This window comes from Lagopus leucura, unplaced genomic scaffold (genome assembly GCF_019238085.1).
Source record: "Lagopus leucura isolate 7727_CA_CO unplaced genomic scaffold, USGS_WTPT01 Super-Scaffold_739, whole genome shotgun sequence".
Taxonomy (NCBI): domain Eukaryota; kingdom Metazoa; phylum Chordata; class Aves; order Galliformes; family Phasianidae; genus Lagopus; species Lagopus leucura.
Genome location: NW_024962255.1, coordinates 961240 through 988654, shown reverse-complemented (window position 1 = coordinate 988654; position 27415 = coordinate 961240). Strand labels below are relative to the sequence as shown.

Genomic DNA, 27415 nt, shown 5'->3' with positions numbered 1-27415 from the left:
GTAAAAAAAAAAAAAAAAAAAAAAAAAAAAGACTTAAAGGAATAAACCCTAACCTAAGCCAGCAAGGAAGAGCAGTAATACCAAGAAAGGTTTGATTCTATGTTCTGCAATATGACATTTTGTTCCAGTATAACAAACAGTTGCATAAAAATATAATTTCTCTTTTCCATTAGATAATGAGTATTCCTTGGAGGATAAACTTTCTTTCCACTACATGGAATGGAGTAGGAAGGATAAGTTCAGAAAAGGCTTATTTACTTCTTTAGAAACACAGTATTTACTTATTACATATGCAATTGGTAAGTCAAGGCTAGCTTTCCTGAAGCAATTTCCTGCACATTTTGCTAATCTTAAACACTATTAGTGGAAAAAAAGACAGGGAAATGGAAAACGACATTCACTCACACTTGCATTAATTACACTTATGTTTGGCCTTGAAATGAGTGCAAATAACACAACTTTAGAAAGAGTGAATAAATTTGTTCGACAGTTGCCACTTTGGTCCTCTTCGTGGACCCATTCCTGGGATCAGTTCCCTAGACTCCTTTAAGGTTGGTCTCTTCTGAGACTGGTTTCTCAAATAGAGCCATCTGCATTGGTATGACTGAGGCCTCCCCTGCTGGGATCCCTTTGATGCACTGGGTACTGGTCATTGTAATAGTACATATGTACGTACATGACCCCTCCTGTAATACCGTATTGGTAAGTATAACCTACTGTGAGTTTATTCCTGATAAATACAACTTATCATAAAGCATATCTGCTGCTACAGGATCGACAAGTTTGTAATCTCTAAGTATTTTCACTACCAGAGTATTACTGATGTTTAATATGCTATATATACTGCTATATTATGATTTCTAGTACCTCTGAGTACCTTATTACTACTTCTAATTGCTGCTACAATTACTCTGTACTACCTGTGCGCCACCTAACCCATGCTTTTTTGGATTTTGATGTCTGGTTGCATAATAAGAGTTGTAATACACATAAAGATGGGCAGGATGCACATCAAAGCAAAATAACTGATTTCTTTTTTCTTCTGAAAAACGCCAAGTAAAACACCAAGTGTTCACTTACTTTAGATATATTTACTCAAGATTATTAATCTTCAAAAGGGCAGTTGCTACAAATTCTCAATAGCAATGACTACTTTGGGAATGTCAATAACCCTGAGGGTGCACATTTTTGGTCACCCAGTTCAAGTCAGAGTATTCATATTGCCAGTAGTGCTACTCTTCTGTCAGCGCTTGCTGCAGGAAACCTAATACTATTACCTTTCAAACACACCATCATTCATCTTTTTTCCTGCTGTAACAGTTGCTATTTCTTCATATTTGCAAATCAAATTATATCGATAATCCTAAAGGAAAGCTTCTGTATCTTCCAACTCGCTAATCTTTTCTAAAAATATTATACACACTATTAAAAATTTTGTGGGAAATGAACACTTATTCTTCAGCCTGCATGGAAAATCCCAAATTAGTGCATTTGGCTTAATTTCTTCTTATATGAATCTAAACTGAAACAACAAAAGCATCACTGTAGCACTGGAATAAAGTCCAAGTGTATCATGAAAACCATCATTTCACACAGGATGCAAATACCATGACTAGAAAATTAAAGATGCTTGCTACTAACTCTTGTGCTATCTCAAAAGAGATTCTTAAACACCAACTAATATTTTGAAGACAACTTTGCACTGTAAATTCTAAAGAAGCAAACAGTTGTATTTGCATGCATAGTTCATTTTGCCACATTTCTGCAAATTGGATATTTACATCGTCTTCAAAAACAATTTAAGCCAAACATTTGGTTTCTAACAGATGTCAACTGCACTTGACAGCAAATTGTCATAATAATATATCTTTCATGATGATACTGACGATACTATTTCCAAATCACACACACTGTTATGCAACGTTTGCTGCTCTTACACTGTTCTGATGCTGCATCCCACCTACCTCCTTTGATCCAGCACCATTAAACCAACATATTAAAAAGATTATTGTTTTCTGCCTTAAAAATTACATGCCTGCTAGGAAAAGAACAGCACATCGTGTAAATGTTTTTAAGATCATCAGAATCACAAGCATTTTACATTCTCCCAGGCAACTTAACACCTGCTGAAAGACTGGTGGGCATTTTAGTGCCACCAAGCCAAAGGGACCTGAAAGTTGGGACTGTACAGTGGATTTCCAAATAAAAGGTACTCCCTGACACAGCTGTTGTGATTCACAAACCTATGTGATTCATAAAGCAGGCATTAAAATACCTAAACGTTCTTGTTTGTTTTTTCATTTTTTTTCTTTGTTATTAATTACTACAAAAGGAGTTGAAAGAGTTTCTGCACTAGTAGAAATCAATTATATGGGATAACTCTGGTCAGACTGCAACTTGAACACTGTGTTTGGTGTCAGGCCCCTCACTACAAGAAAGACATGTTGGCCCTGGAGCATGCGAGGAGAAGGGCAACAAAGCTGTGCGGAGCACAAGTCCAATGGGGAGCAGCTGAAGGAACTGGGGTTGTTCAGTCTGGAGCAGAGGAGGCTCAGGTGAGACCTCATTGCTCTCTATCACTATCTGTAAGGAGGTTGTGGTGAGGTGGGAGTTGATCTCCTCTCCCAGGTAGCAGAGATAGGATGAGAGTGGTCAGGCAGTGGAACAGGTTGCCCAGGAAAGTGGCGAAATTGTCATCCTATCCCATTTAAGGAAAGAGTGGAGACAGTACTCAGGGACATGGTTTAGTTTGCAATACTGGGGGTAGGTGGATGGTTGGACTAGATGACCTTAGAAGTCTTTTCCCATCTCAGTGATGAAGGGAAGGGAGAAAGAAAGGAAATTCTGTGCAGCATGTTCCTGCATGCCAATTCACATGGCTGACCCTATGGGGTGGTTTCACACTGATGGACAGCTAAAATCCATTACACCGCTCTCAGAAAAAATATGGAAAAAATATGATGAAAAAGGGCTCAAGAGTTGAGATAAGGACAGTGAGATTGCTCTGCGCAGTGTTGCACATAGAGCACCTCCTGCCCTCCTACTGCACTGACCTTGGCATCTGCAGTGCTGTTTCCCTCACATTTTCTCTCTCCTCGTCCCCAGCTGCTGTTGCACAGCAGTTTTTCCCTTTTAAAATCTGCTTTCCCAGAATCACAGCCAGTGTCGCTCCTGGCTCAGCTTGGCAGCAGCAAGTCCCTTCTGGAGCCAGCTGTAGCTGGCTCTGATCTGGCATGGGGCAGCACTACGCTCACAGAGGCCAGCCCTGCAGCCCCTACTACCAAAGCTTCAGTGTGCAAAGGCAATACTCTGTGTCTGGCCGTGCCATCAATTGCTAGATGCAGTAAAAAGCAGAACTGACTAGGGGCAATTTTGAACTTCTCAGTCTGGATCAGTGCACCTTCACAGAGGGACAAATCCAAACAAAAGCATTTTTGATCAGCAGATCATTACCAAAAATAGTCCAAGAACTGACTTAGTTACCTCCTCCTCAGAGAAACAAGTTATGAAAAAGGCAATGGAATCCAGAAACAGCTCAGTCCTCTTCATGGTGCAGACCTATATCAACTAGGCTTGCATGGAGATAAGAGAACAGTATTATGTCAAATAATCTTGGAGTGTTTGATGGAGGTTTTTCAGACCTTGCTACAGTCAAAGAGTATTGTGGCAAACCCCAGGTAGTTCAGCAAGTATGAAAGACAGCTTCTAACCCAACAGATTAAAGGGCAAAAACCCACTTATTCCTAATTTCTAAACTGTACAATCACAGACCAGAGTTAAATTACTACTCAGTTGGAGACAAAAGAACACTGACTTGAAGTTTTGCCCGAGGCAAAAATACACTGCCAGCAAATCCCTTCCTATTTTAAGAAAAATCATTCTCTCATCAGTGTACTCATTTGCTGGTCACAGCAGAAAGGATGGCACACGCATTATTGATTTGGGTGGGTAATTCGGGACATTCATCCTTTGTGAACCTCTGAAGGCTAACAGATGGTGGGTCATCTTTTAATTCCTGATTTCTAATGGCTTTTATTCATACTCTTGGAACAGCTGCTGCTGTTGCTCTTCATCTTTTTGTGGAAGTCTGTTATCCCTGGATGCCTTTTTATAGATGTTTGGCTGAGTAGAGTTTGGACCTGATTGAAATATATGATACTATTGTATGTTTCAGGAAACTTAGCAGACCAAATACCATTAAAATGCCTCTAAAGCTGTAAATGGTACACCTTCCTTTCTCCAGGATAAGTTTCAGTCTTGTCATTAAAGAAAAGGGAAGAATAATTTAATCTTTGAGTTTATAATGCTGATTTTTTTTTTCTCCCATCAGTAAAATCCTTGCATCACAGGAGTCAAAATTTGCTATGTACAATAAACCTCAATAGCATTTTTTTTTTTGCACTAAAAATGAATCACAGCTGAAAGCAAATTAAATGTTGAGAATTTTCAAGTGGCTTAGATTGTATTGGAGAAATAATCAAATAAGACTGACAGATACAAAATAAGGTCTGAAAATTCAATTGTTTAAGAAAATAACCTTGAGAATATCGCAAACAGGCAAGAAATACAACCAGTTTCAAAAAAAAATTGACAACAACAAAAAACATGCCGGGAAGATTATTTCAACTGTTAAATACAACTCTATTCATTGCTGTCAAGCAATCACTATTTACCTCTTCTTCTGTATTTTCTCAAACGCATCTAGGTGCTGTAACCCTAAAATTGGCTCCTAGATTTTTTGAGTTCTCTCTCTTAAGACCAGATGCAACCCCACGTTTGAGCTCATCCCAAACTGGGAGCATAGAGTCCAACTGACATTACTCTCAAACTGGAGCCAAAATATGCCTTGGGTTTGGATGAACAGTAGAAAGAGCTTGGACCCAGCCCCATGGGTGCATCTGCAATGTACTCCAGTTGCAAAATGGTTTGGAGAATGGGGGAAATTTCTTGGCAGTCAGTAAGACAGATGGAGTGCGGTTCAGTTGACCCATGTAATGGTCACTCTTGTACTTGAGGGAAACTCTTGGGAAATTACTGGGTGTTATTGTACCAACACATGTTGGATCTGTTCAGCTGCATTGTGGCTTTTTGAAAGCTCAATTTGTCTTTCTCCACTTGAATGGCAACAGATGTGTAACTTTGCTCTCTATCGGGTGCATCTTATTTTTCCATTATTCTTTTTCTACTGTAGCATGAAAGCTTCACCAGCTTCTATCAATTTGTTTAATTAATTGCTATTCAACATATGAAATATCAGCAGTCTACATAAATGTTTCTGTATGCCAAAAATGAATTTCAGTGGGAATGCTAATGAACTCTCTCCATGAAAAGATGACCCACTTAGTAGATAAGGGAAAGGTTGTGGATATGTTTACCTGGATTTTGGTAAAGCATTTTAGTAAATATTCTTTCTCACAGTATTCTCAAGGTTTTGGATGAGTAACTATTTGCTCAGTAAAAAACTGGCTGTGCAGCCAGGCCCAAAGCATCACTGTGAAAAATGTTAAATCCGTTTGGTAGCCAGACACAAATGGTGATCCTCAGGGCTGAGTATTTGGGCTGGTTTTGTGTCATATTTTGCTCAACAATCTTGATGAGAGGAGATCAACTGCCTCCTCACCAAGTTTGCAGACGACTCCAAGCTGAATGAGAGTGCCTGAAGGAAAAAAGGTTCTACAGAGGGATCTGGATGGGTTGGATGGGTGGGTCACATCCAGCTGTTTGGCGTTCAGCAGGATTGGTACTTGGTGCTGTACGTGGGTGACAACAACCCCAAGCAGTAGTAGAGGCCCAGGGAAGAATGGCTGGAAAAGTGCCCATAAGAAAAAGACTTGAGTATGCTGGTCTATGGCCAGCTATCGTGAGCCAGCAGTATGGCCAAAGAAGACCAAAAGCCTTCTGCATCAGAAGCAGCATGGCCAGCAGAGCTTGGGAAATGACTGTCCACCTGCATGCAGTATGTGGCACTAAGTGACATGCTTCAGAGGTGGGACTTGATAATTCAGAATAAGGTCTGTATTTGATTATCTTTAAGATCTTTTTCAAACTAGGTATTTTCTGATTCTATTTCAATCTTTCTGAGCTGATAAGACCTTTGATACTCAATGATCTTCTGTTCACAGTCAAAGCTCTAACACCTTTCCACTTGTCACGTTTTGAAAGAGTGATAAAAACAGTATTGAAGTTCAAGTGTTTGTGAATTTTTAGCGGGTACTCCTTCAGCCAACATGGTTGATATTTAGACAGATAATACATGGGAAAAGCAGGATGCTAAGACTCCTGTTGTACACAGGAAAAAAAAAAACAGAATGGAAATTTGACACTGAAATTAGCTGAAGAGCATGTCAGTGAAGTACAAGCCACTAAGGAGGCAGATCCAAAAGGTTAGAAGTTGATATACTCATTTTTTGTTTTGAATCTTTACCCTGAGTCCCATAACACAGGATGTGTTTTTCTGCCCCTTTTTGCACGTGGCAACGTCCAGTGAGCCTGGCTACGAGCACAGCCTGTCCTAACAAAAGTGAATATTGGACTCTCTCAAAAGTTATTTTAAAAATATAATTTACGTCAGCCTGTTTTGTTGAGTTTTTCTTCACAGAGAGCAGGTTGTCAGGATAAGATTATGGCTCTGGCTGACAATGGCAAATTGGCTGATTTACTTTGATTTATTGAAGGCCATGTGGCATCTTGATTAAAAGTACCATTATGTATTTTTAGAAGGGAACACTTCAGATTAATTAAAATCTGACTCATTGATAGGTATCAAAAGATAGTTAAAATAAGTGAGCAATGGCTGTTGAAAGGACTTTCCATAAATCTATTGCTCGTTCACTGTCATTTCTGTTTCATTGATGATCAATCATCAAGTTTGCAGATAAGGCAATTTACTCCTCTCAGGTGATTAACACTTACCAAAATGCCCTTTCAAAGCCCAGCTATTGAATAACTCGTTTTTGGAACAGGCATGCAGATCATAACCACAACATCACAGCAAGCACACAAGCACTGAGTTAAAACAAGATAGTCAGGTACTCCCAGATAACCTCCTCCAAAAAAAAAACCAAAAACCTACACCTCAGCTACTGTTGGTTAAAATAACGGTACACAAACTATGAGAGACACCACTTCCAAGGCTGAGACGGCCCAGCAATACTGTGTCCTATTCCCGTATACCAAAAGAAAGAAAAATACTAGGAAATCCCAAGGGATATTACAATAATTAGCCTAATCACTGTGCAGAAGGGGTACCTTACTGCTGGATACACAATAATTTATTTTTATTTACTGGCACTGGAATAAAATTAGACACTGAATATTTCTAGCATTTTATAGATAAAGGAAGGTAAGGTCTAGTGGAAATACAAATCAGATAAACAAACAGAGATTTGATTTAATTTCCCAGTTTCCAGCAACGAGGCAAGATTTATCTATTTTTCAAATAAAGTTTCCTTTTTTCCCTCTATCAAATAATTGGTGGCATATATCTGCCTGTGGAAGCTGCAACAGATCTCAATGGATAAGGAGACCATCATTTTAGGTTGTCCTTCAGACACCCAAGACCCCATCAAGACAGTCTTGAACCACTGCATCTCACACAGCTTGCTAATCCATGGAGCAGAGAGTTCTGGGGAGTAACTCAATTTCCAAAAACATTTTGTTCAGTCATAGCAAAGTCTCTCTCTCTCTCTCTCTCTCTCTCTCTCAGTTTTGTAATGAGATTAAATGACAACCTCGATGATGGCTTCTGATATCTTTGCTCCCATTAATATATTTGCAGCCATATATATGGCTGTACCTATAACATAATAATGTTATATGACTTGAATGGTTCCCCATAAGCAAACAACTTGGCACAACTAAGAAGTTTCTACAATCGAAGCACGGTTCACACATGAAGGGTGAAAATTCACTGAAACATTACAATGACCTGCTATCTTAAAGCAGAGGGGAACAAGAGCTTTTGGATCCCAAGTGCCAGTTGAGTGCAAATCCCACTACCCCAGACCTCAGGCGCCCTTTCAATGAGATCTGTACCATTTATATTCTAGAAATGTTTTGGCTTTTTTGGCTCCGTATTTACTGTCCCTCCGAAGACATTTTAACTTAAGTTTGACTTTTTTTTCCTTCATCTAAAGCATGAGTGTCTGACCTTTTGGCATGCTTGGACTGAATTAAGGGAAGAGGAATTATCTTGGGCCACAGATAAAATATACAATATAGTTAATGTATATAATGACAAAAACTTGTTCTATTTTTATTTAAAATAAAAAAGAGGCAGCAACAAAAACATAAAACTAGCAGGTTGGACATGTTTGGTTTAAAGCTTAATTCATCAACATAATTCCTGTAAGTATGTTCTGTCATATCATTTTTGTTGTATACAATACCCTGTTTTTTCTACACTTCAAAATACATGTTTCTAATTGCACTGTGAACTGCTGGGGCAGATTCTCTTCTTTCTCTTGTCTTGAGTTGTAGAAACAACTATGATGGCTTAACAGTGGATAGATGAAATGTAAATTATCCTTCCCAACATACATTAAGTTATATTTTTTATTATTTTATTTTTATTATTTTATATTTATTATTTTATATTTTATTATTGTCCAAAAGAATATTCTACTCAAATCCCACAGTTCAAGTCGGTCTGGTGATTACTGTCCTTAGTTTTCAGTAATCTAAGAATTGTATTTATTGGCAAGATGCTTGTGTGATATTTCCAGAGACAGTACATAATTGAATTTAAAATGTATTCTTGATGTTCACAGAAGCAATAAAACTGTCACCTTCTGCCTGCACATTAAAAATTTATCCCTTGAAAGTAGAGGACAAACACATAAAAAGATCATTACTATTTGCAAATGTGCAAAGGATACAGAAAAACAATGCTAGTCTCAGGCTGGAAGTTAAAACATTAAGCAGATCCAGACCAAAGTGGGAGTATTTATTAAACTATTCTGAAGTCACTAAAGAAGAAAATGCTCCCCTTAGTAACTTCACTAAGTCCAATTTACTTTATTTCAAAAATGTAATTCCTGTAAGAATGTAGAACCTTTATGAAATTAGAATTAGTTCCCCAAAGTAAAAAAAAAAATGTTTATGTCACTACTTTTCTGATATACATATGGAGCCAAAAGACTATCAGCATTTCAAACCTATCCCTACTCAGAACAAAACTTCAGTTTACACACACACACCAGGTTCAGAAACCTATCACTGTCTTGCAGCAGATAGGTGTTTCCATGGACCTGGGACAATGGAGATGCCATTGTCTTTTTTCCTTCTTCTAAAGTGATGTCCATGCACACCTTCTAGTTTTTTCTTCTTCCTTTCTGCTTCATATACCTCTGTTCAGCTTTTTTTTTTTTTTTTTTTCCCACACTTGGATTTATATTAAAATCACTGAAAGCTCCAAGCTAATCTGTGCCAGGGGACTGGGAATGAGAATACATTCAGAAAATCCAACAATTTTTTGCTGTCTTGAGCACTCTTCTGGTCCTTAACCACAAGCAACTGGCTCTTAATCACGATGTTTTTAATTCCCTTCTTAATTTTTATTTATCTATTGCTAACAAGGAAATATACATCCTTGTGGACCCTGCTCAATGCTCCTTTTTTTGCTTGCTCAGAACAAAACAACATTAACAGGTAATGAAGCACATCACGAGTCATTACCCCAAGACTCCTGGGACACTTCTGAAAAACAAGAAACAAATTCAAATCCATCTTCTGCTCACATGGATTATTTCTTAGTAAGGGTGAAATATTGTGTATGGCCTTTTGTTCCAGTATCAAAATTGACTGAATTTGGTTATTGCAACCCAGGATCAAACCCCAGTTGTTTCACTGCATTGTATTTGAAAGCCTGGCTGAGAGCCATCCAGAAAGTACATCCAAGCTGATGGGTTTTCCTCCTCTGCCTGCCTTAATTCAAATGCAAACGCCTCCAGGAATACAGATGCTCTTCAGTATGTAGAATGTTTTATGCTCCACGCTGTTGTGGTGCTGAAAGCTTGTTATTCCTAAAATACTTTGTAGAGTTATTTAAACATACAGAGCTGGAAATGATTTAAGCTAGCAGAATATTTTAGTTCATGCTCCAGCAGCAGGTAAGGTTGCTGTAGGTAGTTTGTATCCCCAGCTTGACACCACTTTGCACTTTCATCTTCTCACCCTCATTCTGAGTAATCATTTTCTGACTGAATTCAAGCTAACAGGAGATCTTATCTTTGGGTAACACCATCTAGATGCAGTTGATACCTTTTAAAGGGAAAAAAAACAACCACCAAAAACACTGGAGGAGCCACCTCTCCAGATCCTCATGACAAAAAAAAGCCATCATTCCAAAAGAAAAATGAACCCGAAACATTATTTTGATTAAAACTCAAAAATTAGAATCATAGAATCATTTGGATTGAAAGGGATGCTATTGAGTCCAACCCCCCTGCAGTAATCAGGGACATCTACAGCTCCATCGGGTGCTTAGAGCCTCATCCAGATTGATCTTAAATGTGGCATCCAAAAAATTACTTAGGAAGGATATGTATTTACTCCTCCAAATGAACAACTGTATTACAACTTAGTGATGCCATTTTGGCCATTCAAAAAACTATTCTCAGGGACTGTCACACTTTACCATGTAGTTTTGATTGGAAGACCTCAGGAAAATGCTTACACCATGGAAACACTCCTCTCTCAGCCTTTGCTGAGGAACTGCTCCATGTGCATGGAAATCATCTTAATTAATGGCCTCAAAAAAAAACCCAGCTCATGGGAGCTAAAGACTCCTGAGATCAAGACCAAGCACAGTAAATACTTGTATTTCTTTGGAGAGTCTCTTCACTAGGAATCTCCTCACCAAGAGATATTAAGGAATGCCCCACAGCAAGTATCTGACTGTTCCATGGTTATAGCATTATCCTGAGAAACAGGATCTGGGTCAGCCCAAGAATGAGGAAAGAGCTCAATCTATCAGATACAAACCCATGTCCTGTGACTCAAAGCAGACTGAAGAGTAGAACTCTACTTTACTCCGATTTGCTGAAGCTCCTGCACTCACACCTTGTGTCACTTTCTCTGCAAGCTCCCAAATAGGAGCCATATTTGTTTTGTTCAAACCAACACAAACTCAGCAGTTTCAGTTCAGTGAAGGAGAAAATAAAGCTCATTAAAAACCTTTCCTTCTGTTCACCAAAAACCCCTCTATCCCAGGCACTCCCAGTAGTAGGAAGAGCAATGTCAATAGGAAGTTGGCTCACATTACGTAAGGAAAGTTTTCATAAATATTGTGATACAAAAAGAGATGCTGTAAACTAGGGGCAAGGAACATAAAAATAAGCACTTTACCAAACCTGTGATCTGTGGGATTTAGTGATCAAGCACGCTGACTTTAATCAGCAGGATATCACATGGAACGAAAGCTTCTAAATGAGATATACCATTGTAAATGCCAGTGGATACTTCCTGTAACAATTTATTTTCTGCTAATTATATTTGCCTATCTGTAGATCAATGCTTTCTGTATCTTCATACTTCATCTTGTTAAACCATTCTGAAGGGAAACTACTATTTGTATAAGGCAGATTGCTAATTCTCACAATAATTACAAATAATAAAGGAGACACACAACTGAACAGCTATTTCTAATCGCATTAAAGGCTTTGTACTTTGCTAATACACAACAACTGCCAGGTAAAAAAATATGTATTGTACTCAGAGACTTGAATGAAGATGTGCTTTGTGAACTGCATAAGCAGTGCCTTTGTCAGCCTTCAGGCGTATCACAATAAAAATGAGAACTTATCTTCCTCAATGAGTTTTCCTGCTGGAAAAGCATCTTCACATTTGAATGAGCAAATAACCTTTCTATTGTCACGCTGTCACAATATACTGCCCCCATAACAACAGACCATCTCAAATAATTTCTTTAACCGTCAATACTCAAACGTGCACCGTATTTCTCCTGCAGCTATAAACAATTATGGCATTACACTTTTCTCACTCCAAGGCAGCAGCACTTCAGCATCCACTGCTTTCCTATTTACTTGACTTCTGAACTCCCCGATTCTCTTTTCTTCATCTGTGTTTGTACATTGGTGGACAATCTACATCCATGAACAGATTCTACACACCTTATATTACACTGCCCCGCCAAAAAAGTAGTATCCTATGGCCACAAACTAAAAATGCCTTATTCTCACAATACTATGGGCTTAGGCTTAAACAATAGAAGATGCATCAGTACCATATTCCAAGCACTCCCTTTGAATTTCCTTCCCTGTAAAAGCCATTGATTTATGCCACAGACGTCACAAATATTTTTTTCTCAGTTTTGAAGATAAAAGCCCGAAGTAATGCCATGAGTTATTTAAACAGAAGAATAAAAATCATCACCTTCATCAAATTGTTCATCTTGTTCCAAGTTACAGGAGAGAAAAACACACAGAGGACACAGACATGATGTTTGGAAGCATGTAAGTCATTAAGAGATACAGAAAACATCCCCAGCGGCTGTCCAGGTATTATGGCAAGCTTTGAGCCACTGCCATTCATCATACTCCATTACCCATGTCCAGAACACGATGGTAATCTCATTCTGCTCTCGCCCATCACCTTAGGTGAAAATCAGGAATTAATGCACAGGCCAGAAATCCTATTGCCTATCAGATTGGTGTTTCCAAAGACAGTATTACCTGTGAGAAATCAAAAGAGCATGACAGTATACTTAGAAAAATTATGAAACCCCATGCCTGTGAATGTTTTAATATGGCCAAGAAGAAGAAAATCTAAGGCAGTCCAGAATGTCATAGGTTTAAGTGTTACTCATATCAAGCACTGCTCTTCACCTCCTGCCAGTCTGCCACCTCCTTCAGAACCCCATAACTTAAGGGGCACTACATAGCTAAAGCCAATAAAAGTTAATGTCAAAGACAGAGATATTTAATTCAAGAAAAGCCTGGAATACTTGCTTTGCTCCTAGATGCACCCATCACTGATGAAGCTGATGATGGGAAAAAAACAGGGAGAAAGTAAGTGGTCAAAGACCACCAGAGGCCATTGTTGTGCATGCACAGAGGAACATTAGCATATATTAATAAGTTTTTGGAAAAGGATGAATATGTATGTCTTAACAGTTTAAATGTAGAACTTGAACTCTGAAGGCACGTACTTGATTCAAGTCACCCAATACGTATCGAGAGGAATCAGGGAATGCACCTTTCTAACACCACATTGGAGTTAGTTTTCTTCCTTTTCAGGTGACAACTTGAAGTGTATTTCAAGTACTTATTAAAGTCAACTTGCTTCTTTGGTCTGCCAAAATATCCACTGACAATCTTGTCTACTTGTAGAAATAGCTTGTGAGTAAGAGATATTGGTATTGTAGTATATAGAATATAAAAGTGGATAAATACAGACTGCACTGGCATAACACACTTTATGGGAACTGCTGAGTCACGGCCTGAACCTCTGATTGATCACCTGAGGCGAGCCATGAGTCAGCCAGAGGAGCACAGGTGAAGGCAATTCACCTGTGCTGCAGGAAGGGGTGGAGCCAGGCTCCTAGACCTATTTAAGAGCTGGCTACCAGTGGGGAAGGATCTTGTCTGGAGATCCCCTCTTCTGGTGCTTTCTGTAGATAAGCCTAGCATATGGGTAAGCTTTCCATTTATTCTCCTTATTATCTTAGTCTACTTTGCCTAACTCTCTTGTTCTTTTGTGATTGTAACATCTTAATATCCATTGATTATACATCTTAATATTCATTGATTATACACGCACAAACCATTTTCCATACTGGACACTCTGTACAAGTCTAAAGGCAGAAAGGATCTATGTCCCATATGAACTACCTTTATTTTCCCATGAATATAATGCAATGTTATCACAATATTTCACTCACACCTCTAATTGCACCCAAATACCAAATGAGCAGCTTTTTCTCTGCTCAGAGGTTTCATGCTCTGCTGTGTTTTCTAGAACCTACATCTCTTTCTAATGTTAAATCCAAAATTAGATGCGCTATTCCCTGCCAAAAAGTATCAAAGTGTGGCCTTCCTGTACACTTCCTAACAGACAGCCCAACAGAGGGCTGAAGTTTAATGAGCTATTCTTTTGGAAGCATGCCCAGTTCTTTACTTAATTTGGCCTTTAAACTCTAATTCTGTTCAGCATACATTGATGTGCTCCCGGGTTATGTGTTGTGACAAGACAAATTCAAAGACCCTGTCCCTATTTTTAATCTCACTGCAGTTTATTTCACGTTCAGCAACATGGTTTATTTTCAGTCATCAGCTGCTTCATCCAGACTATTAACAAAGACTAAAATCACCCCTCAGAAGGATCTACTCCAATTCATGCATTTTAGGTTCCCATATGTATGGATCCATTTTGCAGAGGAAGCAATAATTCATTTTATCTCAAAGCTCCTAAGACGGTGAATGCTACTTCATTTTCACTTGAACAAATGTATACTTTTGACACACATTAATCCCCAAAGGATTTCCAATCAGCAAAACACAGTGATGTGAATTTTTCAAATGAGTGCATCTTAAGGGTTTTATGTTTATTAAGAGTTAACTGAAGTGACAGATAATATCAGACTCTCGAAGAAGTCTTTATTCTTTCTGAAAAGCACTTTTAGTAAAGGTTTACCAAACCTTGGGGAAAAGAGGGGGGAAAAAAAAATAAAAAAATTCAGGGACATGTGCACATCAATTTCTATTTCTACATCAGTCTGTTTCTCATCCACAGCTGGGTTAGCTGGGCAACACAGTAGTTGTCAGCTACCCATAAAGAAAGATGAAATAAAGGCTAAGCCCTTTGATATGCAAGTTTGCTTACTAAAACATACATACTCTTTGCACCATGGCTCTCTTCAAAAGCACTAGCCAACCTTTTCCAGCAGAGGAAAAAAAAAAAAAAAAACCACTTCTCTATAATCTGTTATTTAAGTCACAGTTATCGAAACGCCTCCACTTGTGGATCTGTACTGGATCTTTCTGACTTACTGTATAATCAGTGAATATACAGATGTTATAATTAAGAAATATATAGGAAATTTAGGCTAAACAGGTAATCATACCAAAGAAGAATGGGTGAAAAGCTTACCCTTATCCTGGGCTCGCTGAGAGGATTCCAAGAGGAGCCATCTCCAAAAGAGATCCTTCCCTACTGCTAGTCAGCTCTAAAATGTCTAGGAGAGGCTCCAGCCCTTCTGGTCACACAGCTGAATTGCCTTCACCTGTGCTCCCAGGGCTGACTGAGTGCTCACCTCAGGTGGTCAGAGGTTCAGGCCGTGATTCAACAGCTCCCATACACTTACAGAAAAGAAATGTCAGATAATGTCAAGAAGTAACACCTTTCTTCAACTTCTGCCATGGTCCTCTATTAGAGAAGGCTTGCTTTCTCAATTAAGGCTGGTAGACAAAAGTGTCATTGGTGTCACTTCTTTCCAATGACCTTTATTTCTTAAAAGAATTAACATCACCTAAGTACCACATAACTCTGCTGGGCATCACCTCTGCAGTACTATCCCAAATTTACACCATTCCCTAGCCATGACACTCTAACTTCCCATGCTTTGAATCAATCTGCAAATCTTTCAACCCAGGCAATCTGTTCCAAATCTTTTTTTAAAGCATCTTTTGTAATGGAGTCCAAAGCAGGTTCTTAGCCAATATCATCTTACTAAGTACTACTAGCAGTGCCAGGGGGAAGCAGCAAGGACAGAGGCTGTTATCATTGAGCCTACTCAAGACTGAGCAACTTCACAGCAAACTTATGTTTCAGTGAATACTTCATAAGAAAGTGGACTCCAAATTAATGGAGTGCTAACTACTTGCTGATACTATAATTCCTGCCTGCACCTTTCAAACCAAATCTCAGCACTATGCGAAATCTTTTATCTTCCCTCAAACTTCATGCACAATTTTAGAGTTTGAGAATGGTCTAAGCATAGTCCTGAATTCAGAGAACATCTGTAAGAGACACAGAGTGAGACAGGAATTAAACATGAAATATTTACTCTTTGCCCTGCAAAGCTGCAGCTTTTATTCATGCCTTCATTCCCCTCCTAGATTCTCAGCTATTTTCTTTCTGGCTGTGTCTTAATGCTTGGCACTCCATGCCGCATCAGACATTGTTAATGACAAGTTGAATTTGTCAAAGTAAAGTAACAAATTTGATAATATAATTACTGTGTATTTCTCTCATGCAAAGCGTGTAGAAGTTGCACATTAAGGTCTTCTCAACAGCTTCATGAAAAACAATCTGCAAGTCCCGGGAGTAGATGAAAATGCATGGCATGGCAACTAAATAGAGGTTTTGAAGCCTCAACCACTGTCTTGCACAGACTGCTACAGTTTTTAAGAGTTTTATCACGTCCGTTCACTTTAGACAATATAAATAAAAGGATAAAAATGAAGTACATGATGGCTGTGTTGCCACTGCGACCTCCTCCAGTGCATCAGTTTGATGTTGACATTTCCTATTGTGTCATGTGGTTTCTCCATTGGAGCTGGACCTCAGAGTAGGAGTAACCCAACTGACTCTCACTGTTAAGCCAGGATGGCTGCAAATAACTGCAGCCTGGCATTCCCATAAAGCTACAGTGGTGTTAATACTGCCAGGAGGAGGAAATCCCCATAAGCCTTCCAGCAGAAAGCTCTCATACATAAACCACAACCTCCAGTGTGCAGAAACACAGAAAAGAACCTAAATACAATCACATAGAGGACCAGAAAGATAACTGCTGTTTTGTCATTTTAGTGCCCATCAGGTCATTGTAAAAATAAGCCTCTTTAAGACCCAGCAATGAAACTAATGTTTCACTAATGGTACACTTAGTCATCAAGTTAGTCTTTCCACAAGCAATTAGGCAGTTGCCATGGTAATAAAACTGATCCTGCCTGACCTATTTTTCCTACAAGTGGTGGTCATCATATGAAGTGTTACCTCCTGGATGGTATTTTGCCTTGGTAAGTATCTAACCCTGAAGTTAAAAGATCACCTTGTTAACTGCTTAGGCCTCAGCAACAGCACTTTCTTTTTCCTACCAAGGATACTGAAAACAAAAGTCATGGCTACATTTATTTAACAGTCAATTTTTAAAGAGTGTTTTAATTTTTTGTCAGTTTATCTGAAATCTGAATTGCAGTAAACTTTTGCTACTATTTCAAAGCCAAACTTTTACCCCATCTGACCATTGTGTGTATATCTCACATGTCCTCAGCTCCAAAATGGCAGTACTGTGGGCAACGGTGCCAAAAGCCAAAAAGCTGTTTGCTATTGTGCATTTGCAGGCACATTTTTCCCATTAGGATCAACAGACTGTTTAAACATGAAGTCTGAGATAACCTTCTAGAAATCAGCTGGTACTCAAACCTTTCCACCAGGGACAGAAAAAGGACACTTCATCTACTGTTTTCCTTCTCAAAAGTTCAACAAGTTTTAAACGTTTGCAAGCATGTAAACATAGTTTCTTTGGAGACCATGGGTAACTCCCTAACACTTGGAGACATCAATTGGCTTTCCAACTACCAACTCAAGGAGATTAACAGTTCTGCAAGTATTGGCATACACCAAAACAGAAGCTGTGTGAAGTGCTGCAGGACAAAGGTATGCCCAGAAATGCAGAGTTCTTATCCCTTATACTGGGATAAGAAAGGCAAAAGTCGATTTTACAGCAAATGCTCAGTATTCAGCAAGTGACCAGTGATTTCCCTTGGTCATTAGCTACTTGTGCAGCACTGGATGCCATTTTGTGGCCAGTCCTGTTAATGACTTGCTAGGCAGTCCCACCATGGCAAAACAGAAAGTGACTGGAAGACAAAAACGCGATTTGGAGTGCACTTGAATGCTGCACTGCAGAATCCCATGGCAAAGGTGTTTCCAGACAAATATAACCCAAAGGCATGATTGCCCTGGCCAGACACAATGCTTGCATAAAAGTGCTGGCAAGAACATTTCTCTGTGATGGGTTTGCATTGTTAATAAAGCAAGATCAGCGAAGAACAGTGGTCCACTGCCTATTCATTGTTGCTTTGGATGAAAAAAGAAAAAGGGAAAATAAGTTGAAACTAATTTCTGAAACCACAATGCTTGCAGAATAATGAATTGAAGGAAATCCAGGCTGTTACTTACAGCCCATTTTTCAATATCCATTGTTTTATGCTGCAAGTTGATAAGACTGTTTGGTACCATGCAAGCAAATCCAAAGTTACATCATTTGATCAAATGAGAACAAAATATTAACCCAAGTTAATTCATCCGAGTAGTGATGTCAGACCACAGTGCTTCATCCAAAAGCAGGTAATCAAAAAAATCTGTTACATCTGAAGGTTTCCATGAGGGAAAATTTTTTCTTACAGTAGGAGGAAAAAAGAGATACAGAAGTTAACCTTTAGCCTGTATTTTCCTATCAAGAAATTGTTTAGGTTACTCACTCATTTAAATAAGTACTAACGATAACAGTCTTTCACAGGGGACTGGACACCTATTAATATCTGATTACCAGAAGGGCAAAAAGAAGCCTCCAGATGCATTTCTGCCCACATAGAAGGCAACATGGAGCAGCTATGACCACAAAGGCCAGTTCCAGTTTGCCTGGTCAAACCCCAGAACGTTTTAAAGCAGACAGCTGGAACTACTGAAATCCTTCTCCTGGATATCAGTTAATTCCTTGGAGGACAGACGACTGTCAGATGCTTTCAAAGGCATCTATCTGTAATTTGAGCAGGAAAATAAACTCTGGAATGGAGACTGTCTGGTGCGATAACAAGCTGGACAGGTAGATAAACATTTTTTGTGAGAGATGTCAAACACGAGGATGAGCTCTGAAATGTATGTGATTATCAAAAGGCTGCATGCTAACCACGGGATCCAAAACTGGCTTTGGGGCCTGAGATGGAGAGTGTTGGGTGTGCCTTGGGAAACTCACCTCTGAGAAAGAATGGTAAGAAATGGACCTGGATTTTTTAAATGTACAAAATTCAGCCATCCTAGTCAAGCCATTGGTGACAGATGTCACATGAGGCCATGCAGGCAGAGGGCAGAGTGATGGACAAGGAACACAGAATCACCCACGGCCGTAAGAGGGAAATCAATGGGCAAAGGACTCACCCCTTGCTATTTCCAATATTGCCAGCAAGCTACAGCAGTACAACTTGATAAACAGAGGAGTAAAGACAATTGCATTTTGCCAGGATAAAGGCATTAGGACTGACTTCTCTGTGATTACTCCTAAGCTTTAAAACCAATATCAATATTTGCATGAGTTATTCTAAATGGGTATCAGTTACTTATAAATAACAGATAAGTAAATTGAGAAAGTCAGATAATAAACCACTTACTCTGCTGTCTGGTCCAACACAGGGCATAGGACCTTTTGGAACTAATTACTTTAGAGCAGCATGCAATTATTAGAGAAGCATTAAAACTTGATTTTGAAATGAATTATAGAATCCATCATAATCTTTTTCACCTTCTTTCAGTAATTCAGAATTACCAGTGTTCTAACACCAGGCTTATTGCTATCCTTGCTTAACCTCTGGCCACACTTCTTACTTTTTCTAAGAGCCTACTGTTTCTCACAGCTCTATCATCCATCCTCTTTTACGATCTGGAACCCATTTGAGCTGTTATGCATTTTATCTAAGAACACTATCATCCCGTTTAAAAAATGCTGGCTTCGCATTGACTGTCTTTTCCACCTCTAAGCTGTTGCATAATTCATTAAAATCAGTGTTACTGACCAAATACAACTAAACTGGCCAAATGTCAGAAATACTGGTAACCCTAATGGTTTCACTGCAACTTGAGATATTCTATGATGATCATCATATAGCATTTGCAAAATAACAACCAAACACACCTTGTGTAGTTATTCTGGGCTGCTTTTCATCTTCTCAGGTGTAAGGGACACCCCAATAGAGCCACGCATGGCTCTCCAGCATACAGCTATGTGCTGCAGCTCTTGTTCTGAAGCTCATGCAGAGTCTCATTTTGAGCAACACTATCATGTGATCAGAATAATCTTAAATACACTCATCTACTTCAATATTTGCAAAATGAACCCCAAATCTCAAGGTGACTGCTCTTTAGTACATTTTAGCAAGCAAAGGAAAATAATCTTCCTGGTATACACAGCCACAAACATCCACATAATATCACAATACGTCAACTGGGTAAGGATGAATTGAATTACGTTAAACAAACTGTGACACCTTAACAAATCTCCAGTTAGGCTGAATGTTCTGTATTGAGTTGTAAGGAGCTTGATTTCCTACTCGCCACAGAGAACCATTTAACGCATTTGCTCAGCCCAGTTTGTCTGGGAGCTTAGAAAGCCCCTGTCCTCCAAATCCTGATAGCAGTGATGGTTAGAGAGCAGGAAGGAATTGGTTTTGCCCTGACACAAAATTACCAACAGGATTTCTTCTTCTCCAGACAGCCAGAATGTCAAATGTAAGCACCCTGATGGCTCTGAAGCACCACTGCAACAATACAGAACCAGGTGGTGGTCCCTTCTACCTGCAAGAAACCATCCTAATATCTGGTTTACCAGTAAAATACTTCTGGCTGACTGATCTGCACTTCTGATCAGATGCTACAAACATAGAAAAGTAAAACATGATTCCCATATAGGAAGAAACAGTAACTGATGACAAATCAAAGACAGCATCTGCCATAAAAAAAGTGATTTTGGAATTTAGAAGTTGTTTTTTTTTTAAAAAAAAAAAAAGCCATTATTTTTAAAGGCTAACACAAACAAAATATGATCTTGTGTCAATTGAGATCATGACCGCATCTTTGAAGGTATTTACTCATACAATCACTGCTACAGGGGGGTGAGGAATGGGAAGGGAAGCCCTTATGTGGCAGAACAGAGACAGGATCTTGATTTGTTTTCCTTTGAAATGTAATGACAGTATGTTCCATAGCCTACCAGCAAATTAGATTTTACCACTCCCAGAAAAAAGACTAGGCAAAGAAACTCAAGGACTCCAAAATCCTTCTTCCCTCTCTGCACTCCCTGGTCTGGTCTCGCTGCAAAAGAAGTCAACCCCACATTTCAGCAAAGCCTTCAGCTGCCCCACAAATGGACATCAGGAGCAAACTCACTGCCTGTTGCCCGTCACCTCACCAACAGTAAACTATTTACTGCTGAACTGCAGATCAAACCTTGAAGCTGCCTCAGCTGGAAGCATGTTTAATGGGAAAAGCCATTTTACTTTATGACAATCCTGCTAAGCTGTAACAGCCACATGTGGAAACAGAAAAATCCCCACAAGTCTGAAGCGAGAATTCTCTGACTGATGGTAAACATATGCAGAGCAGCATCAGAGCAAATCAGTCCGTATGAACGGTATTCCTAGCAGCAGATGCTGAACCCACAACCAGGTGCTGGGTAAGCACCCAGATATGCTGTGTGCAAGCACTGATTTTGTCAATCTGCAGCAGTAGTGAAAGGAAAGGGCAGCATGCCTCATGGAGACCAGCATTCTCCTGAGCGTGGTCTGGGGTGAGCTACCTTCAATTCCCTTCATTGGTTGGGCTATTGTGGTTGTTTGAGCTGAAATAAAACAGTGTTTTTCCTCTCCCTTTCTCCTGCTTTGGATCATGAGGAATGCTATACCTTTTCCTTCTCTTCAGTCCTCCTCCCTTTCCCTTGCGGTGCATTGCCTCCAACAGACATTTTCCTTAGATCAAAACCATAATTGGTCAATATTAACTCTCCACTTCTTAAAAAAAGTGCCTGACCCAGCCACTTCACAAGCATTAACAGCATCACCATGGGATTATGGAGGCTATGTTAAAAAAAAAACAGCCATTACAAAACTATTTTTAAATCTCCTCTCCTGCCTTCCTTGCCTCCAGAAGATAACATAAAGACTGTTTTTCTTGTTGAAAGCTGACAGCTTGATACTGCGGCACATCATTTCAGTTCTGCTTCAGCACCCACCCGCGCACCGTGGTGCGGCAAAACCCATCCCTTACACTCAGCCACTTGCACACACAAACTTCCTTCAAGGCACCCTCAAGAATCCTGAGCCCAACTGAGTTTAAAACAACAGACAGGCAAGATTTGGTGCCATTTCCAAAGCCAAAACGCAGCTTAGCCTTTCCCACTAGAAGCCCACATGAGTTCAACACCACCTTCTGAGTCAAGGGCTAAGCTGTATTTTTGTCTCACCTTTAAAAAACACACTGAAAGGCAAACCATCTTAGGGAAGTTCTCTGATTTGCTGCAAACAAGGATGAATTCATTCTTCATTCTAAGGGTAACGGAGGAGTCCTACAAGCCCACAAAGAATTCCGAACTAAATGGACTCAAAGTTGACTTGATTTTCTGCCATCTTAATGATTCCTCTTTTGCTCACATTGATCAATCATGGAAAAGAACAATTTTAACCCTCAGTGTGGCATCAGGGTGGCTAAAGATCTCAGCTGTTAGATGGAGGTCTGCACTGAAAGAGCCCCCCACCACTTCCAGGTGCTCTCTTCAAAGCCAGTCTTGTCTCCAGATGTGGAAGGAGTCCAGCTGATTAAATTTTCTAGTTAAAATCACCACTGTGCTCTAATGCAGATCAGTCATTCAATCTTCCCTCTCTTAGCAGACCTGTGGATTTTAGGCAGTGTTAGGTGATAAAAGAAGCAGTGTATCTTGAGAGAGAAAGGAAGTGCTTGACAGCTCTGCAAAACAGACTGGAATTGTGTCTGGCATGCGATCTGCCTTGCCTGAGTTATGCTAACAGGCAAGAGAGGCCTGAAAAGTACCAGTGAATACTTCAGAAGAGAAAAAAAGATTCAGAGCTTTCCACAGATAGGAGCTGGAAAGCAATCTCCGTCTAATTATGTATTAATTACCTCATTCTGTTTTTAACTCTTTCCTGGGCAATATGTCATACGCAATATGAGCACATAGTATTTGTGGTCACTTTGGGGCACAGTTGAAGAAGCTGACTTTTAAGTCACACCATTTCATCTTCAGCTCTTGGGAGATGCTAGCTGGATGTTTCAAGAATTTCTACTCCACCAGCAGACCATTGCCTGGACTTATGGTTTCTGTCACACTATGCACTGCACAGGTCATAGATCACAAGATGAGCTGGTGTCAGTCTGGGCAGCTGGGGTGAATGCCTTGTTGATGCCTTTGAGGTCAGAGGGAATCTGGTCCTGACACAACAGTTCAACTCCTTCCTGCAAGTGACATTCTTTGGACTGTCCTGGAAAACTAGCACATCCTAGAAGTGGCTGATGGCCACATCTTAGAGAAGGTGAGCAGCGTCACTGGAAGATGACACAGTTGGTTTTCAAAGTCCTACCCTGCACACCTGTCTCAGGCAGGATGGGCCCATCATTTTGGCCTTGGGCACCATCCTGGGATGAAAAGGATGCTGGTCTAGATGGGGTCTCAGTTTGAACCAGTACTTCTGTCCTTCCACATGAATTTGCATTAAGAATAAATGTACTTATTTATCTTCTGTAAATATTTTCCCTTTTTCTCTTTCTCAGCTATCCCCACTGTTCACTTTGCCTATGTTCCAGTCCTCCACAGAAACTGCCTTCTTTAGGCCAAGGCCTGTTTCACAGATTCAGTCACTTGAAACTATCCTAATGTATACATATTCCACTAATTCACTTTCCAACTCTCTTTTTCAAAAGCCTGTCCTCCCTTTGCCTCACTTTTTAAATTTCTCTATCACTTCTGTCCAGTATAATTTCACCCTATGATGCACTGTGCAAAACGTTTTGCATGAAACTGCAGGTAATCTGCCAAAGGCAATCATTTAATAAACCTCCACACAGTTTTGTATTTGCTTTCCTCTTGGTTATAAATGACTCAAACGAAATGCAAAACTTTCTCTGCCGCTGATTTCAGGATTGAAACAGTTACATCTGTGTTTCTACACAAATAACTTTACCAGCATGACTCCCCACGTCGATAAACCATGAGGGCATAAAGTCACATTTCTGACATACTTCATCAGATTAAAACTTCCCACTTAAACTTTTTTCACTTAAGTGAGATTATAAGTGAGACTCAAGATCAAGCCAAAGCACTACAACAAAACGTTATAAGCTGAAGACTGGGATTTTTTCAGCAGGATCAGAGTTTCTGATGTTAACATAAAGTTTAAGCAAGATTCAAGGCTGTGTGAGTGTAAGCATGTAATGTCCTTTAATTTTCCGCATCTAAAGTTAGATCCTTCCTCCAAGGCTACATACAATATTCATCATTTGTTGCCTGATCTGTTCCAGGATCTTGGATGAATCAGAGTTCACACGGTGGACCAGAACACAGGCGGTTTTTTTATGGCACATCTAGACAGTTTTTTGCAAAAAAAAAAAAGAAAGAAAAAAAAAAAAAAAAGATAATGTTTACTCTTCAAAAGGTATCCTGGCCTTTTTGAAAACTTTGAAAACTTGAAACTTTTATGATTTAGCAGGAAATGACTACACCTGCTCCCTTTTCCCATCATATTTCCTGAACAATTTTATTGTATAAATGCTTTTTTTTCCCCCTAACTGAAATATTCTGATCTTGCTTAAACACTGTTCTTCATTAAAGGCTTAAGAAGAAAATCACTATAACTTTAGCACTACGAATGTTGCAGTGAGATGTATGGAGATGGTGGATTTAGCATATCTACAATTTTCACAGCAGAATAATGCTACTTCTTGTTCGTGTAAGGGCAAGTATATTCAATGATACACAGTAAGCACTAAGTTGGGTAAAGATCGAAGATGAGATGTTCAGCATTTTCAGCCATAAATTGTTTCTAAATCTACAGGATTTTTTTAGATGATATAATTTAACTCTTTACCATTGCCTGCACATTAGCTGTGCTTTGAGCTAGCTTAATCTAGCATAGATTCAGCTACATAATGAGCTACTGAAAATTTGTGTTTCAAAGGGAATCAGCGCTATGATTTGGTGTTTGGCATACATGCAGTGATCAAAAAACAGCCTGGATTTCTCCTCTACTTGAAACAGGTACTGCTATGGAAATAGGCCATCTTTTGATCACTTCAAGGATCATCCATTAACTTTACAAGTGCCAGAGCGGGATGAAGAGACCAGTTCATCCTAAACACTATGAAAAAGAGGATGTTTAGTTGCTCCTAGCTCCAGACTATCGTTGTTTTATGTACATCAAATAGTTATTTCAACCTTTGTAAATCCATGAGAGCTATGTACCACTCCTTGGAGCTGATGATGAGACAGTTTTCCAGCACAGTATCCACTGGAAAGATAGACTGGGATTTCTTAACCAGGAAATGTACATTTTATGGTTTTCCACAGCATTCGGAAGGAAGGACTAGACCATATATTCTCTGAAGATAAAAGAGTGAAACTAAGCAAATAATAGCAGATCCATTTCATCAATATGTTCTTTCAACAGAAAACCACAGCAGATGACAAACACTGGCCACAGAGGTAGTATTCTGTAGTGACCAAATGGAGCCCTGGTGACACCTGTGCATGTGCTGTCGCTACTGTCAGTAAGATGAATGAGAAGATAGGAAGGATCTTATCTCACCCCGACCAGATGCATTTCTATTGTGTTTTGTCTGCAGGCAAAAGCATTCTATTGAAGAGAATGACTGTTGTGCTACTGTGACTAATGAAAAGATTATGAAAGACAACTTTTTCAGAGTGCTAAGAGCAAAGATAATGCTTTCCAGCCTCCCTCACTTCTCTGTGAATAGGTTTCATTTAAATATTTATTTTGACTTTGTTTCTTGGTGAACATTCTCATTAACTTATTAATAAAGGAAAGGAAAAAAGAACAAATACAGTAAACAATTGACATTTTCCTCGCTCTCAAGATTTAATGCATTTTTTTCCTTAAACATTTAGAAGGGAAGCATCCTTACAGACGAGCATCTAGTACCTCATTTAAATTAAAAAAAGAATTTATGTTGAGCTTGAAGTAGCTCACAACTGGACAATGCAACAGAAAGTTGCTGTTCCATGCTGCAACATTCTGTATGACAAACATTTTCCAAAACTGAAATAGCAAGATTTAAAGAAAACATATTTGCTTGCTTTTGGCCTTTCTGAAATGTATTTGCTTTAACTTTTTTTTTTAGCCTTTCAGCATTAATACACTCTTGACACACTGTCGTGAACAAGAAGATACAGTAAGAGAAAAATCATCAGTTGTTTCCTTACACTATTAGCTCTAAAATTAAAGCTGGGCAGGCTCAGTGCAACATGCATCCAAATTGATCTTGATGATCTAGAAAAGCTCTATTAAAGCTCAAAGCTTAAGAACTTACTACGTGCACAGCATCTTCTTCCAAAGAGAGCCAGAGCAAAATAACAACCAAAACTGATCTTACTTTCATTTTCTTTGTTTCATTCACCAGCACACAAGAAAGGCCACTGCATGTTAACATTTGAATTCATGGTTTTTTAAACGCTTCCCACACAGCAACAGGTTTTTGTTTCCTCTCCTGAGTACACCTGTGAATAACCACAAACTGAGATGATTGAGACACCTGGAAAAAGCTGGGCTTTGATGGCTGCTCCTGAGCAGCAGAACTTCTCCATGGAGCTCCTGGTCCTCTCTGGGGCAACATCTTGTCCTCATCAGAGGCCAGGCCGCATCACCAATCGCTTTAGTTTTACTACTTTGTTATTGTTATCAATCTTTTACTACTTTTAAGTTATCCTCAAAGCTTTCCCTGCAGATGATGGGAACAGAGGTCACCCGCCCTGGCCCCTGTGGGACTGCCCAATTTTGTGGCATCCAGCTAAAGTATTGCATAGGTTTATTTAATGTCTGTAAGTGATTTTTACTACCTCCCTTTTTAGAAAAAGAGATATCAAGTATAGCCTCCCCATGGTGAGAGGTGAGGAAAAGGAGCCCAAATTGGATGAAATTTGTGCAAGTTCCTACCTTCCAGCAAAAGAATGTTCCTCTCAGGTAAATTACCTCTCACCACTTTTGCTTGGGAGGGGAGTGATTCATCAGAGAACGTTCTGATCTGGGACAAATCTGCTGCGGTAATGACTTAATAACGATGGAATTACTTACAACATCACTCTGACTCAGGCAACTTTTTTTCTCTAGGATTCGGTGATGTTATGCTCCTATTTGCTATTGCTTTGCTGATACGAAATGTAGGCAGTTGTTCACTGCTATGACAGATCTGAATTATTGGGATATCAGCCCCTGCTTTGGTAAGGAGGATTTGTCATACTTTGGGATGGTAGCACTAACACAATGATGTTTGTGAGACTGAGGTCAAAATTAAAGAGTGAAAGTTTATGCTTTTCTTGCTGCTCATTTAAACCACAGTTTACAGAAATCCACAGCTTTTGCTTCACTAGAAACTTGCATTTTGCCTGTAGAAATGCAAAAGTACACTTAAAATGGACTTGGTTCTAGAACCAGATGCTTCC

At 39.3% G+C, this 27415-nt stretch overlaps 1 protein-coding gene across 4 annotated transcripts in view; it reads right to left on the bottom strand.

Moving 5' to 3' along the window:
* The window catches only part of PRKG1 (protein kinase cGMP-dependent 1), a 392537-nt gene that overhangs the window by 150349 nt on the left and 214773 nt on the right, over window positions 1–27415 (bottom strand). The window lies entirely within an intron of this gene.